General features: G+C 35.0%; 1 protein-coding gene across 2 annotated transcripts in view; it reads left to right on the top strand.

Annotated features, from left to right (window-relative positions):
* LOC128888357 (ets DNA-binding protein pokkuri) overlaps positions 1–11,624 on the top strand; it is a 29,138-nt gene that overhangs the window by 4,186 nt on the left and 13,328 nt on the right. Inside the window, exon 2 of one of the 2 annotated variants that reach the window (XM_054145129.1) lies at positions 11,295–11,363. The exons of the other annotated variant lie outside the window; for it this stretch is intronic. The gene's annotated coding sequence lies outside the window, so the exon portion shown is untranslated. The remainder of the gene's footprint in view (positions 1–11,294; positions 11,364–11,624) is intronic. 2 annotated transcript variants of the gene reach the window in all.

Raw genomic sequence — 11,624 nt, 5'->3', positions numbered from 1 at the left:
TTTGTACTAATTCGTATCACCAACAATAATTTTCTACCTGTTACCGTTTTCAAGAAAATCGTGGCGCTGCTAGTTTAACGTTAATCTAGCGGCTGAAAATGTTAAAAATTGATATAAATGAAAAAATCAAGGCGGGTACATTTAGTACCGAATTTGTACCAATTTGTACCGCCAAAAGAAATTTTGTACCTGTTACAGTTTTCAAGAAAATCGTGGCGCTGCTAGTTTAACGTTAATCTAGCGGCTGAAAATGTTAAAAATTAATATAAATGAAAAAATCAAGGCGGGTACATTTAGTACCGAATTTGTACCAATTTGTACCGCCAAAAGAAATTTTGTACCTGTTACCGTTTTCAAGAAAATTGTAATATTAATATTAAGCTAGCAGCGCCACGATTTTTTCGAAAACGGCACGAGGTAGAAAATGATTGTTGGTGGTACAAATTAGTACAAAATAAGTACTAAATATTCCACTAAATGCCACATGATTCTGCTGATTTGGTCCTGCCAGCTTAAGAGAGGTCATACGCGGTCGAGAACACATTTGAAACGAGTAGGTATTAGATTGTTCCGAAAGTTTCTTTCGTGAATTGCATTCAATTATTTTCTGTGGCAGTGTTTATACAAATAGACAATCTAATTTCTCAGACATTGATGCTGTAGCAGTAACGAAGCGAAATGAATCGTACACGATTCAGTAATGTAACACAAAACATAAAATATTGTGTATATATTAATTATTAATAAGACGAAAGAAATTTTCGGGACAACTTAATATATGAATTTTTGTATTCACCTAACTTCACTTGTCGTTCGTCTCGCAAATGTTATCGGATTGATATGTACAAGCGAAACGTTATAATAAATTCTAATTAATTATCGGACAATTACATTGCGTCTGTATGTACAGTTGTCTCATCTCACTAAAATTCCTAATAAAAATACGAAATGACAAGGAAATATTTCTACCTAAGTCGGAGTTAGAAATGCACAGATCGAGTACAAATGCACAGAACTGATTTCTGCGCCTAATAATATCCGTGTGATTCGAAGCCGAAGTGTAAAATTTGAACGAAAATAATTGAATTAATCAATTGTCTTCCGTCCCTCGCAATTTTCAACAGCGCGAAGAATTTATACGCTTTGTCCCTCCCCTCTCCCCTTGTTCTATTCTCTCTTTCTCCCACTTAACATTCGCTTACGTATGCGCGCGCTCTCGCACATATATGCACATGTAGGCTGTGACGCGACGGGTATGCGGAGCTGCTGTTGCTTACGCTCCTTGATCGTTATTCAGGAAGTTGCACGTTATCATTTACATAACACGTGAGCTCGAACAAAATCATGCATAATTCCTTCCTCCTTAGCGCGGCCGCGTTACCGTTTCTCTCTTTACCTTCCCTTTTTTTTCTCTCTCTCTCTCTTTCTCTCTCTGGGAAAACGAAATCTCTCGCCTCTGATTTGCTCCCAAATCGGCGACCCGAACAAACGGCTCGTTTATCCGTGCGAGCACCGAAGAAATCCTTCTTTTTCGAGGAGTCGTGCGAATCTGAAATTTTGACGACGAAGGTGTCGATTGAAACGGTGGATAATATTAATCCGGGCCTCTTTATATCAGTGGATGATGATATGATGGAAACAAGGGACGGCTCGAGGGTTTAAATGTTTAAACAAATTAAAAATAACGCGATCATTCGTGTTAAGAAGATTAAGAAGACACGGTGGCTTGAATAGAAAAGTGATTCAAAGTTTTAGTTGACAGTAGATAGTTATTATGGAACAGTTTTCATTTTTATACCATGGATATATTTTATTTATTGATCGCCTTTTACTATTATAATTCATTTCTAGATCTATCTCATCTCAAGATTGCATTTGATGGATTTTTGTATATACTGTAGATAGTGTAGATATATTCTGTCTATAGATCACAATTTATTATTATTATAGAAAATTTCATACCATAATGAAACAGTTTTCATTTTTATACTATAGATATATTTTATTCATTGATCGCCTTTTACTATTATAATTCATGTCATAGTATAAATATTATATGTAGATCTATCTCATGTGAAGACTGCATTTGATGGATTTTTGTATATACTGTAGATAGTGTAGATATATTCTGTCTATAGATCACAATTTATTATTACTATAGAAAATTTCATACCATAATGGAACAGTTATAATGAAACAGTTTTCATTTTTATACTATAGATATATTTTATTCATTGATCGCCTTTTACTATTATAATTCATGTCATAGTATAAATATTATATGTAGATCTATCTCATGTGAAAACTGCATTTGATGGATTTTTGTATATACTGTAGATAGTGGATGAGATTGGACACCTTACTAGGTAGATGCGTATAAGTATTTTAGGTGTAGATTCGACCCATGTATAATTTTGTACAAATATATAAACATTCACAGAAATATTGCCGACACGCTCTTATGAGACAGACTGTAGATATATTCTGTCTATAGATCACGATTTATTATTATTATAGAAAATTTCGAACCATACATGTAAATATTGGGTTGCCCAGAAAATTCGTGTCAATTTTTAAAAAAAATTCAAAGGGACATTTGAATTTTGATATATATTTATTGAATTATATAAATACCATTTTGTTCCGCGGCCTTTCCACCTTTTAAGGTATGCGCCCGTGTTAATTGTTTTCGACCGTTTCAATATAAATAGACGTGTACCACCTACCAAAAATCGCCACGGACTTTCCAGACAAACTAATATATTTTATCTATAGATTAAATTGTAATATTATAGATGATTTCATACCATGGATACATTTTAACTTACATTTTATAAATAATCTTCGATATTACAATTATCGAAAAGGTATTGCCGCGATAATTATGGTAAGATAATTTGTGACAATTACTTATGTTAATTTTCAAGCGGGGAATAGTCAGTTGAGTGCGATGGAAATGACTTTGCATTTATGAGCTATCGCAGCCAAGGGGGTTGATAAGTGGTAGAACGGGAGAAACGAGAAAGAGATAGAAGGAGGAGGGAGTGCGGCTGTAGGAAGGGCGTAAGAAGAAATACTTTCGAAACATAATTCCGGTCGGCGGAGCTTGGAACCCGGAAGTGAAGGTGGAAGCACTACGCTGGCAGAGTGACAACTGGGGGTGGGAAATGTCTCTCTGAGCCTCAGGGGAGGACTAGATCGATCCTAAGCTTACCTTCTTTTTCATCAATTTTATTATTCTTTTTTTAATTCCGCAGAGTAATATTCAGAGTAATATTCAGTATCATGTGTTGGAAAGTATTGCAATAGAATTGTTGTTAATTTCTCTATTCGTTGCTGTAACATCTACAGCCGTTGTATAAACAGTTTAATGGTTTACAATGAAACTTTTTTTTTAACCACTTTATTCTTTACCAAAATTTTTTTACCAAACTTTATTTTTAATCACATTCAATATTTAGTAAAATATGATTTCAATATCTTGTAAAAAGGTTCCAAGAATTAAATCATAATTAAATTAGAATCAAAGTAAGTCGAATAAACTTTTCTCTATTTTGTCTGCTAAAGATAAAATTAAAAGAAACTAGTTTTGTTTCATATTCAGCTATTACTATGATTCGCTCCCAAGCCTTTTTTTCTTGTACTTTGTTTCTTTTTCCATTTCCAACTAAATTTCAATTTATCAATTTATGCTTGTTTTGTTTTTCATAAATTTCATTTCTCTTTTAATTCTGTAGAGTAATACTCAGTTTGTGATGGAATTGCACACGTTAAATTTTTCTTAGTTTACAAAAATCATTTTAAAAATTAAAAAAAAAAATGTAAACTAAAATGTCCTCTTTGTATGTTTCAATATATGTATATTTGTAACACAGTTAACACAAAGTATTATACATAAACACATACCTTACCAGAAACAATATCATCCATTTGCAACAAATTAGCTTCTAATGTTTTACTTATCTCACTTGAAGTCCTTGTAAGAAAATATTGAATATTAACGTAAATGAAATATAAATAATGTATAAAAATAATGACGAATACGATGATTAATAATGTAAAACACATTCTCGCCCGACTGTTTTACTATCATTCTTTTCATCACTTTTACCCTATTGCTTGTGCGTAAATAGGTGAAACATTATAAGGCTCCACTTAAAAAAAAAAGAAATGATTTATTTTTCAAATCTTTCCCACTAATTTACTTACAACACTATTATTTACACCATATAATTTGTCCATTTAAATCGCATAACTTTTGTAAGAACATTTGTCGTTAGCTTCATTTCCTCGTTAGATATTAAACCATTCCGATTTTAACGAAACATCCTGTATGTTATAATGCCAGTAGACGTACGATTCATTCTCATTTACAAGAAAGCGTGGAATTACGTTTTATGCAAATTCTTATAGATTGTATAACCGGTGGAGACAAGTAGTTCCTCGACACTCTTTAAACATTTTTCATTCATTTCCTGATACGTGCGATCTTCGCTTCTTCCTGGACAATATTTGCAATGTTTGTTGACGTATGTCGTGCGAGACTTTATTTTGCATTTGTCGCGAATACGACTTACTACATAAAAAAAGAAAAAAAATTATTAGCGACTATTAAACGGTATTACTGTTAATTTAGTTGGAAATGGAAAAAGAAACAAAATACAAGAAAAAAAGGCTTGGGAGCGAATCATAGTAATAGCTGAATATGAAATATATATATATATTTAACGAAAAATTTAACGTGTGCAATTCCATCACATACTGACTATTACTCTACAGAATTAAAAGAGAAATGAAATTTATGAAAAACAAAACAAGCATAAATTGATAAATTGAAATTTAGTTATATATATATTTCAATATATATATAATTGAAATTTAGTTGGAAATGGAAAAAGAAACAAAATACAAGAAAAAAAGGCTTGGGAGCGAATCATAGTAATAGCTGAATATGAAATATATATATATCAATTTATGCTTGTTTTGTTTTTCATAAACAAAACAAATTTATATATATATAACCGAACAAAAAGAATAGGTCGGGCTATCATTTTGTCTCGCGCTGTATCTGATATATGTCCGTGAATTCTTTAACGAGCAGCATTTCAGAAAACGATTCCGTCTCCTGGCTGACCTCTCCCTCTCTGGCTCCTCTGCTTCTGCAAAGAAGAGAACCGGTCCGTATCCGTATACCGGAAGCGCGGACTTTGGACTTCTCTTTTTCTCTATCTTCGTCCCTGTCTTTCTTTATTCTTTCAAGGAGCGCTCGATTCGATCTTCTTCTCTCGTTCCGTGTCCTCTCTCGTCTCTTGCTTCCTTTTCCCTTTCTCTGCTTCTTGGTAAACCGTCTCTGGACGAACGCTCCGTCTCTCTCTTTTCCACGGTTAATTCCAAGAGGGAAGCAAAAGGAAGCAGACGGTGGCGATAGATGGCATCCGGTTCCCTTCTTTCGAGGAAAACTCGAAGAGGAAGTCGCGTTTAAAATACCTTCGTCGATGTTCTATCGGTTCCTCCATCGTTTCTCTTCGATCCTCGATTCTCCTAACGCCCTTCGGAACTATTATCTTGAGAAATTTTTGGAAAATAAATTTTTGTGTTTGTTAAATGTGTGTGTGTGTGTGTGTTTTTTTTTCTTCTTGAAAACGAGTGCATGAAATTATATGACGAAAGACGAAGGAAAAGAGTAGGGTTGTTCTTGCTCGGGTTGTTTTCCTAAGGTACAAAACATTTTGCGACAATATTAGATAGACGTAAACAAACAATCTTTCATATATGTTGTTTTAGCCGAACGAATTTTTGATGAAATCAAATTACGAAGATTTAAAAAGATTTCTTAAAATACATTCTTCTTGCGGCAATTTGATTTGGAAGATTATTTCTTTCTTTAAATTTGAAATATAAAAGTAACCAAATAATTCGGTATTTGAAACAGCTATTATCTTAAACGAGTTGATATCTCTTTTATTTGAAAATAACTGTATCGAAAATAACGATTCGAAGTAATTTATTTCAAATAGCTATTTCACATTTCCGTTCTCCTTCAAATTCGCCCAGGTCTACTACTAGTAATATAATTTTACAACTAAACGAAAGGTTAACGCACCACGGTTACGCTTACGGGGATTTCACAATCAGCCGAATGCCAAGTCGCAATTCTTTTGGAAGATGATTCGTTCGTTTACGTATCTCTGTATCGAATCATGATACGCAACAGGGACACGTAATAAGTAGATACCGAGCTTTAGAGTAGAGATGACACGAACTAGCTACTTTTGAATCACTCGTGATTCAATCACGATGATTTTTCACAGTGATTCGTGATTCTTCGTGATCGCTTCTGATTGGTACAAAACATTCACTTTTCACGAATTATGCTGTCCTTAGGTTATACAGGGTGTCCCAAAAGTCGGGGAGGAGCTGGAAATGGGGGGTAGCTGAGACGATTCTGAACAACAATTTCCTTTGCAAAAATGTCGGATGGGGCTTCGTTAAGGAGATATTAAGCGAAAACCCCGACCAATCAGAGCGCGCGTAGACCGTTGGAGCGGCCGCGGTAGCGTAGGCTACGCGCTGACGGCCGCGCTTGCACGCGAACAAGTGACTCGACGTGCATCGAAGCATCGACCTAGCGGCGTAGCCTTCGCTACCGTGGCCGCTCCAACGGTCTACGCGCGCTCTGATTGGTCGGGGTTTTCTCTTAATATCTCCTTAACGAAGCCCCATCCGACATTTTTGCAAAGGAAATTGTTGTTCAGAATCGTCTCAGCTACCCCACATTTCCGGCTCCTCCCCGACTTTTGGGACACCCTGTATAAGAAATGCGCTTCAGGTTGTACCATAATATGGTCTAAAAGCAATGTTAATATAATTTTAATACAATTTAAATTTGACGCGTTTGTTGTTTTCTGAATTTCCGCTAAGGGGAGACAGCGATACACTAACGATAATAATTAACATGAACCGCTTCTGAAACGCCATCTTTCGGATCACGGTCGTGATCGAAGTTTAATCACGACTGCTATCGCGATTGTGTGATCACCGTGAAAAATCATTGTTAGTGATTTTTCACGCCATCCCTACTTTGGAGTCAGGTGGTTAGGAACACCCCTGTGAAAACAGGTCAAAGACCGCCGACGAGCCCCTCTACCTAATCCTCTGTCTCTCTCTGTCTAAAATTTGAAGGCAATGAATTTTTATCGATCCGGCAGTGACAATTTGCACGCTAGATGACAAAAGGCTACCGATAACGGGAGCGATTGTACAATTAATAATTAAAAATAGAAATTTATAAAAAATTTGTTTGAATTTAATGTAAAAAAAAAACAAAAAAAAAAAAACAAAAAAAAACGACATTACTTTCCAGTAAACCTAATATATTTACTAAAACTAAAGAATGGAGTAAGAATATTGAGCAAATTCGCTGTAAGAATGCTCAACGATAAAGTGTTAATTCTATAGAAAACAAGTTACGATGATATATCGGCTCTCTAAGGTTAACGTATAAATCGTTAAATCTGAAAAATCGAATAAGCAACGAAACGTTGGAATGCGGTAGAAAATTGTAACGTGGATGGCGATGGAAAAATGAAATTCGTAGATGAAATTTGTTGAGAACACCGACGTCACAGTTGACACGACGCAGCCACCGAAACGGTTTTTTACGGGCTGAAAATTCCTTGAAAGGCGGGGACTACCTGTTACTCGAAGAAAGAAGGAAGAAAGAGCGAAATACCGAGAATGGATGAGAATCTCTGCGGAGGCACAAAGAGAGCATCAAGACCTCGAATGCACGTGCGTGCAACTAACGCCGACCGGAAGTCGATAAAAAGCTGCTTCACCCTCGTCACTCGGCGGCAGCTCCTCCTCATGGGAACCAGCCTCTTTCTTTTCTCTTTATTCCTCCTCGCTCCTCGTTCGCATTTCTTGTCTCGTCTTTCTCCCTCTCGCGCACCCACCCCCGCGCCGCCGCGCCGGCCACCCCTCCGTCCGGGAGAAAAGGTTTCTTTCAAGTGGCCCGGTAAACTTGAAAACCTTCCTCCGAAGATACACTTTACTCTTGGTAGGTGTTTCTTTCTCGCAGGATGTCTCACTCGAGAAGTCTCGCGGGGATACTCTCTCTTTTCCCATACAGTTTATTTTTACTTTATGTTAAAGGGACTTTCTGCCATGTTGGCTTAAAAAATAACCAATATCTGGCATTCTGTTGTCCTAAAGTATTAAGTTCAAAGAGTATTAAAACTCGGTTTACGGAGATTTCTTATGGGATTTCTATCACCGGAGTCGCACTTTAATACGGCGGTCATCAGACTTATTTCGCGACGGAACACTTCCTTCTTAATATTTTAATTAAATATGTTACGGAGCCGTGTAAGTAAACAAAATAAGCGAAAACCAGGTTTTACGTTTATTCTTTAACCCTTTGCACTCGAGGATTTTTTTCTGGTATCTACCAGCAACTCGAGATGCTTTCTTGGCATTCTATCGTCACGAATGCTAAGATTACATTGATTTCGATAATGAGATCTCTAATTTGAGATTCGAGAATCAGATCACTGTTGCCTCGACGACGATCATTTTATTGACACTTCGAGTTCCAAGGAAATTAAACCTAAAGGAAACCTAGAGAGGGTTAATATATTAGAGGATTAATAGCAAAGGGTTAATAGAAATCGTGCAAAAATAGATAACAGGTAGATAGTTTACGATACACAAACTTTACGTAAACTGGCTCGTTCTCTTGATTGATATTTACGCGAAACCCTTGCACGGGCCTCGTGGTGCCCCAGAGGGCTCCGTCGAGCACCCTTTGAGTGTGGCTGCTTTAATAAGTGAAGAGCATTTACTAAAATTAATCAGGAAGCTCGAACAAAAATGAATTTAAATATATGCTTGTCTTTTCATACGGACAAAAGTCGGTACAAGTGATTGGCGAAAAATATAAAGGGTTTCTTATAAAACTTTGTGAAATTTGGAGCGGATGAAAACGACCGGGCTCCGTACACCTATTGTTAATTCATCACGACGCACATCTTTTGCCAACTGTATCAAGACAACTAGAACGAATTCCGGTTTGTAACTTTAAGAGTATATTTTCTAGATTTTTTAGTAATGATTAAGGTAACAAAAAAAAAAAACAAAAGAAATCGAATTTTTTCAAATTGGCAAACAGAACTTAGGTCGTAATTAAACTAACTCTTCGTATTTAAAACGTTTGAAATAAAATTACAAAAATATTTGAAGTAGAGGAAGTAGATTCGTATTTACTGGGCTGGTATGCAAGGAAATAATTCTACTAAAAATTGAAAATTTTCAAACCATGTTCCTATGACTACAAGTAGTAACTCTGCCAAATCTACGTGTTTATAAACCATTTTATAAACACGTATCGGAGTTATACATATGCAGAAAACGAATTGATGCTTAACTCTTTGCGGTACTGGAATTCAGGTCATAAAATAGACCCATGTTGCACAGGAATTTTATTGCATTTTAAATCAAACAAAATTGTTATATTTTTATTAATAAAGGTGTCACACTTATACACATGCAGCTATTGCAAAATCTCGAGGTGGGATTCAAAATATCCCACCATGCATTACGGTCCATGGAAAAGGTGGGACACTTTTAATCCCATCATGCCCCAAACAGTTAAATGAAAGCTTTCTTTAACAGTACAAATGAAAAAGATGTAATGTAACACAAGTGGCCTAAGACTGCGCAGCACCGCTATAGTACTAAAGTTAGGCAACTTCATATGACTTGTAATATTCACATTATTTAATATACCTGTTTGCACGTTTCGCAACGAAATGACTGTTCGCTTCGAAACAAAGATCAAAACAACGCCGTCCAATATAGTTGTGCATTAGTGGAGGGTATGAAAGAGGGCGGAGAACGCTAACCGCGTGGGTCACTCACTCGGCTGATAAACCTCTGTTCGACGACGTGTCACTGACCCTCGCATCTATCCTCTCTTCTCGTACGTCACATTTTACCTCTCCCTTTCTATATTATTTTCATATTACGTAAATTTCATTCGGACCAATCGTGATAACCAATAACGTACATTTACGAGCAGAACGACACCCTCGACAAACGGATCGTTGCAATTGATTTATAGCTACTTCGTAATTGATTTATTTGTGAAGCTGTATATAGGGTGTCCCACAAGAGAATTTAAATAACATTAACATGTTAAATTATGTTCGTGAAAATAAGGTCTAAGTAAGATGACCGTTTAGTAGTCCGCACCCAAAAATTCTCTGACGCAATTTTTGTCTAAAAAATCTTTACGTACTGATTTTGACGAAAACGTGAAAAGTTCTAATTTCCTTAAGATATTCCGTCTCACTGTATACTAAATTTAACAATCTGAAATGAAAAACATAATTCGCCAAATTGTTACGCACACAGTTTTCATTAGACCGAGTGTGCTAATATTTTAAGATAACGATGCCAACTACGATACTTGTAAATTACTCCACTCATTAGATCTAAACCAGACCTCGGCAAAGGTCTCCTTAGAAGGACCTCTGGTGTCCTATGCTAAAAATTTTAAACTTCGTCACTTTTATTTTCTGTTACATGCAATACTTTAACCGAAACTATTTTGTTTGTTAATTATTGTATAGAAATTCAGAGATACAATTTATGATTAATTGCGTGGAGCCACTCCATGTATAATAAATTGACGAAAAAAGTTTGATGAATTTGGTTGATTCATAAATAACATCCACTGTGAGTAATACATGTTTATGCATTCGTAGCAAGTGAAAACGCGGAAAAATCTACAAGGATCTATAAGCGAATGTAAAAATGTATAAAATATCGGCAAGAAAATATACGTTACACCGTTTGAAGGATAAGACGTACTTTTATTTAAATCTCAAGTCGTTATCTCAATCCGTGAATATATGAATTTACATGTCATCCGCAGTCTAATAATAAATAATCGTACTTTAGGGAACTCTTCTGCAGGTAGCACCTTCAATTTTTCTGTTAAAATAAAAACAATTGACTATTATATAAAAATCAACGATGACAATTATATTATCGATTAAGATTTGTTACATTTTCAAAGAAATTTCAAGTCAAGAAACGGTGGCTATACCGTAGATCAACTCCCAATAGTTCCCAAATTAATAAAATTATAAACTTCTTAATCAATAAATTGTACGAAATGTGTAAGTTTCTTTATTTTCATTCTTGGATTGTTTATATTATTATTTTCAATCAATTAAATCTGTATCTCCGATACAGTAAATAACATTATTTTTTTTTTTTTTTAATTTCAGATGATCTGGTGATTAGGTACCACTCCTGCTAGTCCAGGTGGATAGGATCCACGTAATTGGCCATAAGTGGTATGAAAATTACATTTTGTTAATAAAATTTAGTAGATTGACAGTACGATCTATGTAATTTCAATGAATTGTTTCAGTTTTAATTTTAAAATAGATTAGAGTTTTAAGTAATCGATTGAAATTTGCCAACGTTATATACCAAACAAAATAAAATTTGAAACAAATAAAAGCAAAACTTACAGTAACCTCTTAAAACTATTATTATTATTATTATTATTATTATTATTATTATTATTATTATTATTATTATTATTATTATTA

This window comes from Hylaeus anthracinus, unplaced genomic scaffold (genome assembly GCF_026225885.1).
Source record: "Hylaeus anthracinus isolate JK02 unplaced genomic scaffold, UHH_iyHylAnth1.0_haploid 11994, whole genome shotgun sequence".
Lineage (NCBI taxonomy): Eukaryota > Metazoa > Arthropoda > Insecta > Hymenoptera > Colletidae > Hylaeus > Hylaeus anthracinus.
This window is presented reverse-complemented; position numbering and strand designations above follow the sequence as displayed.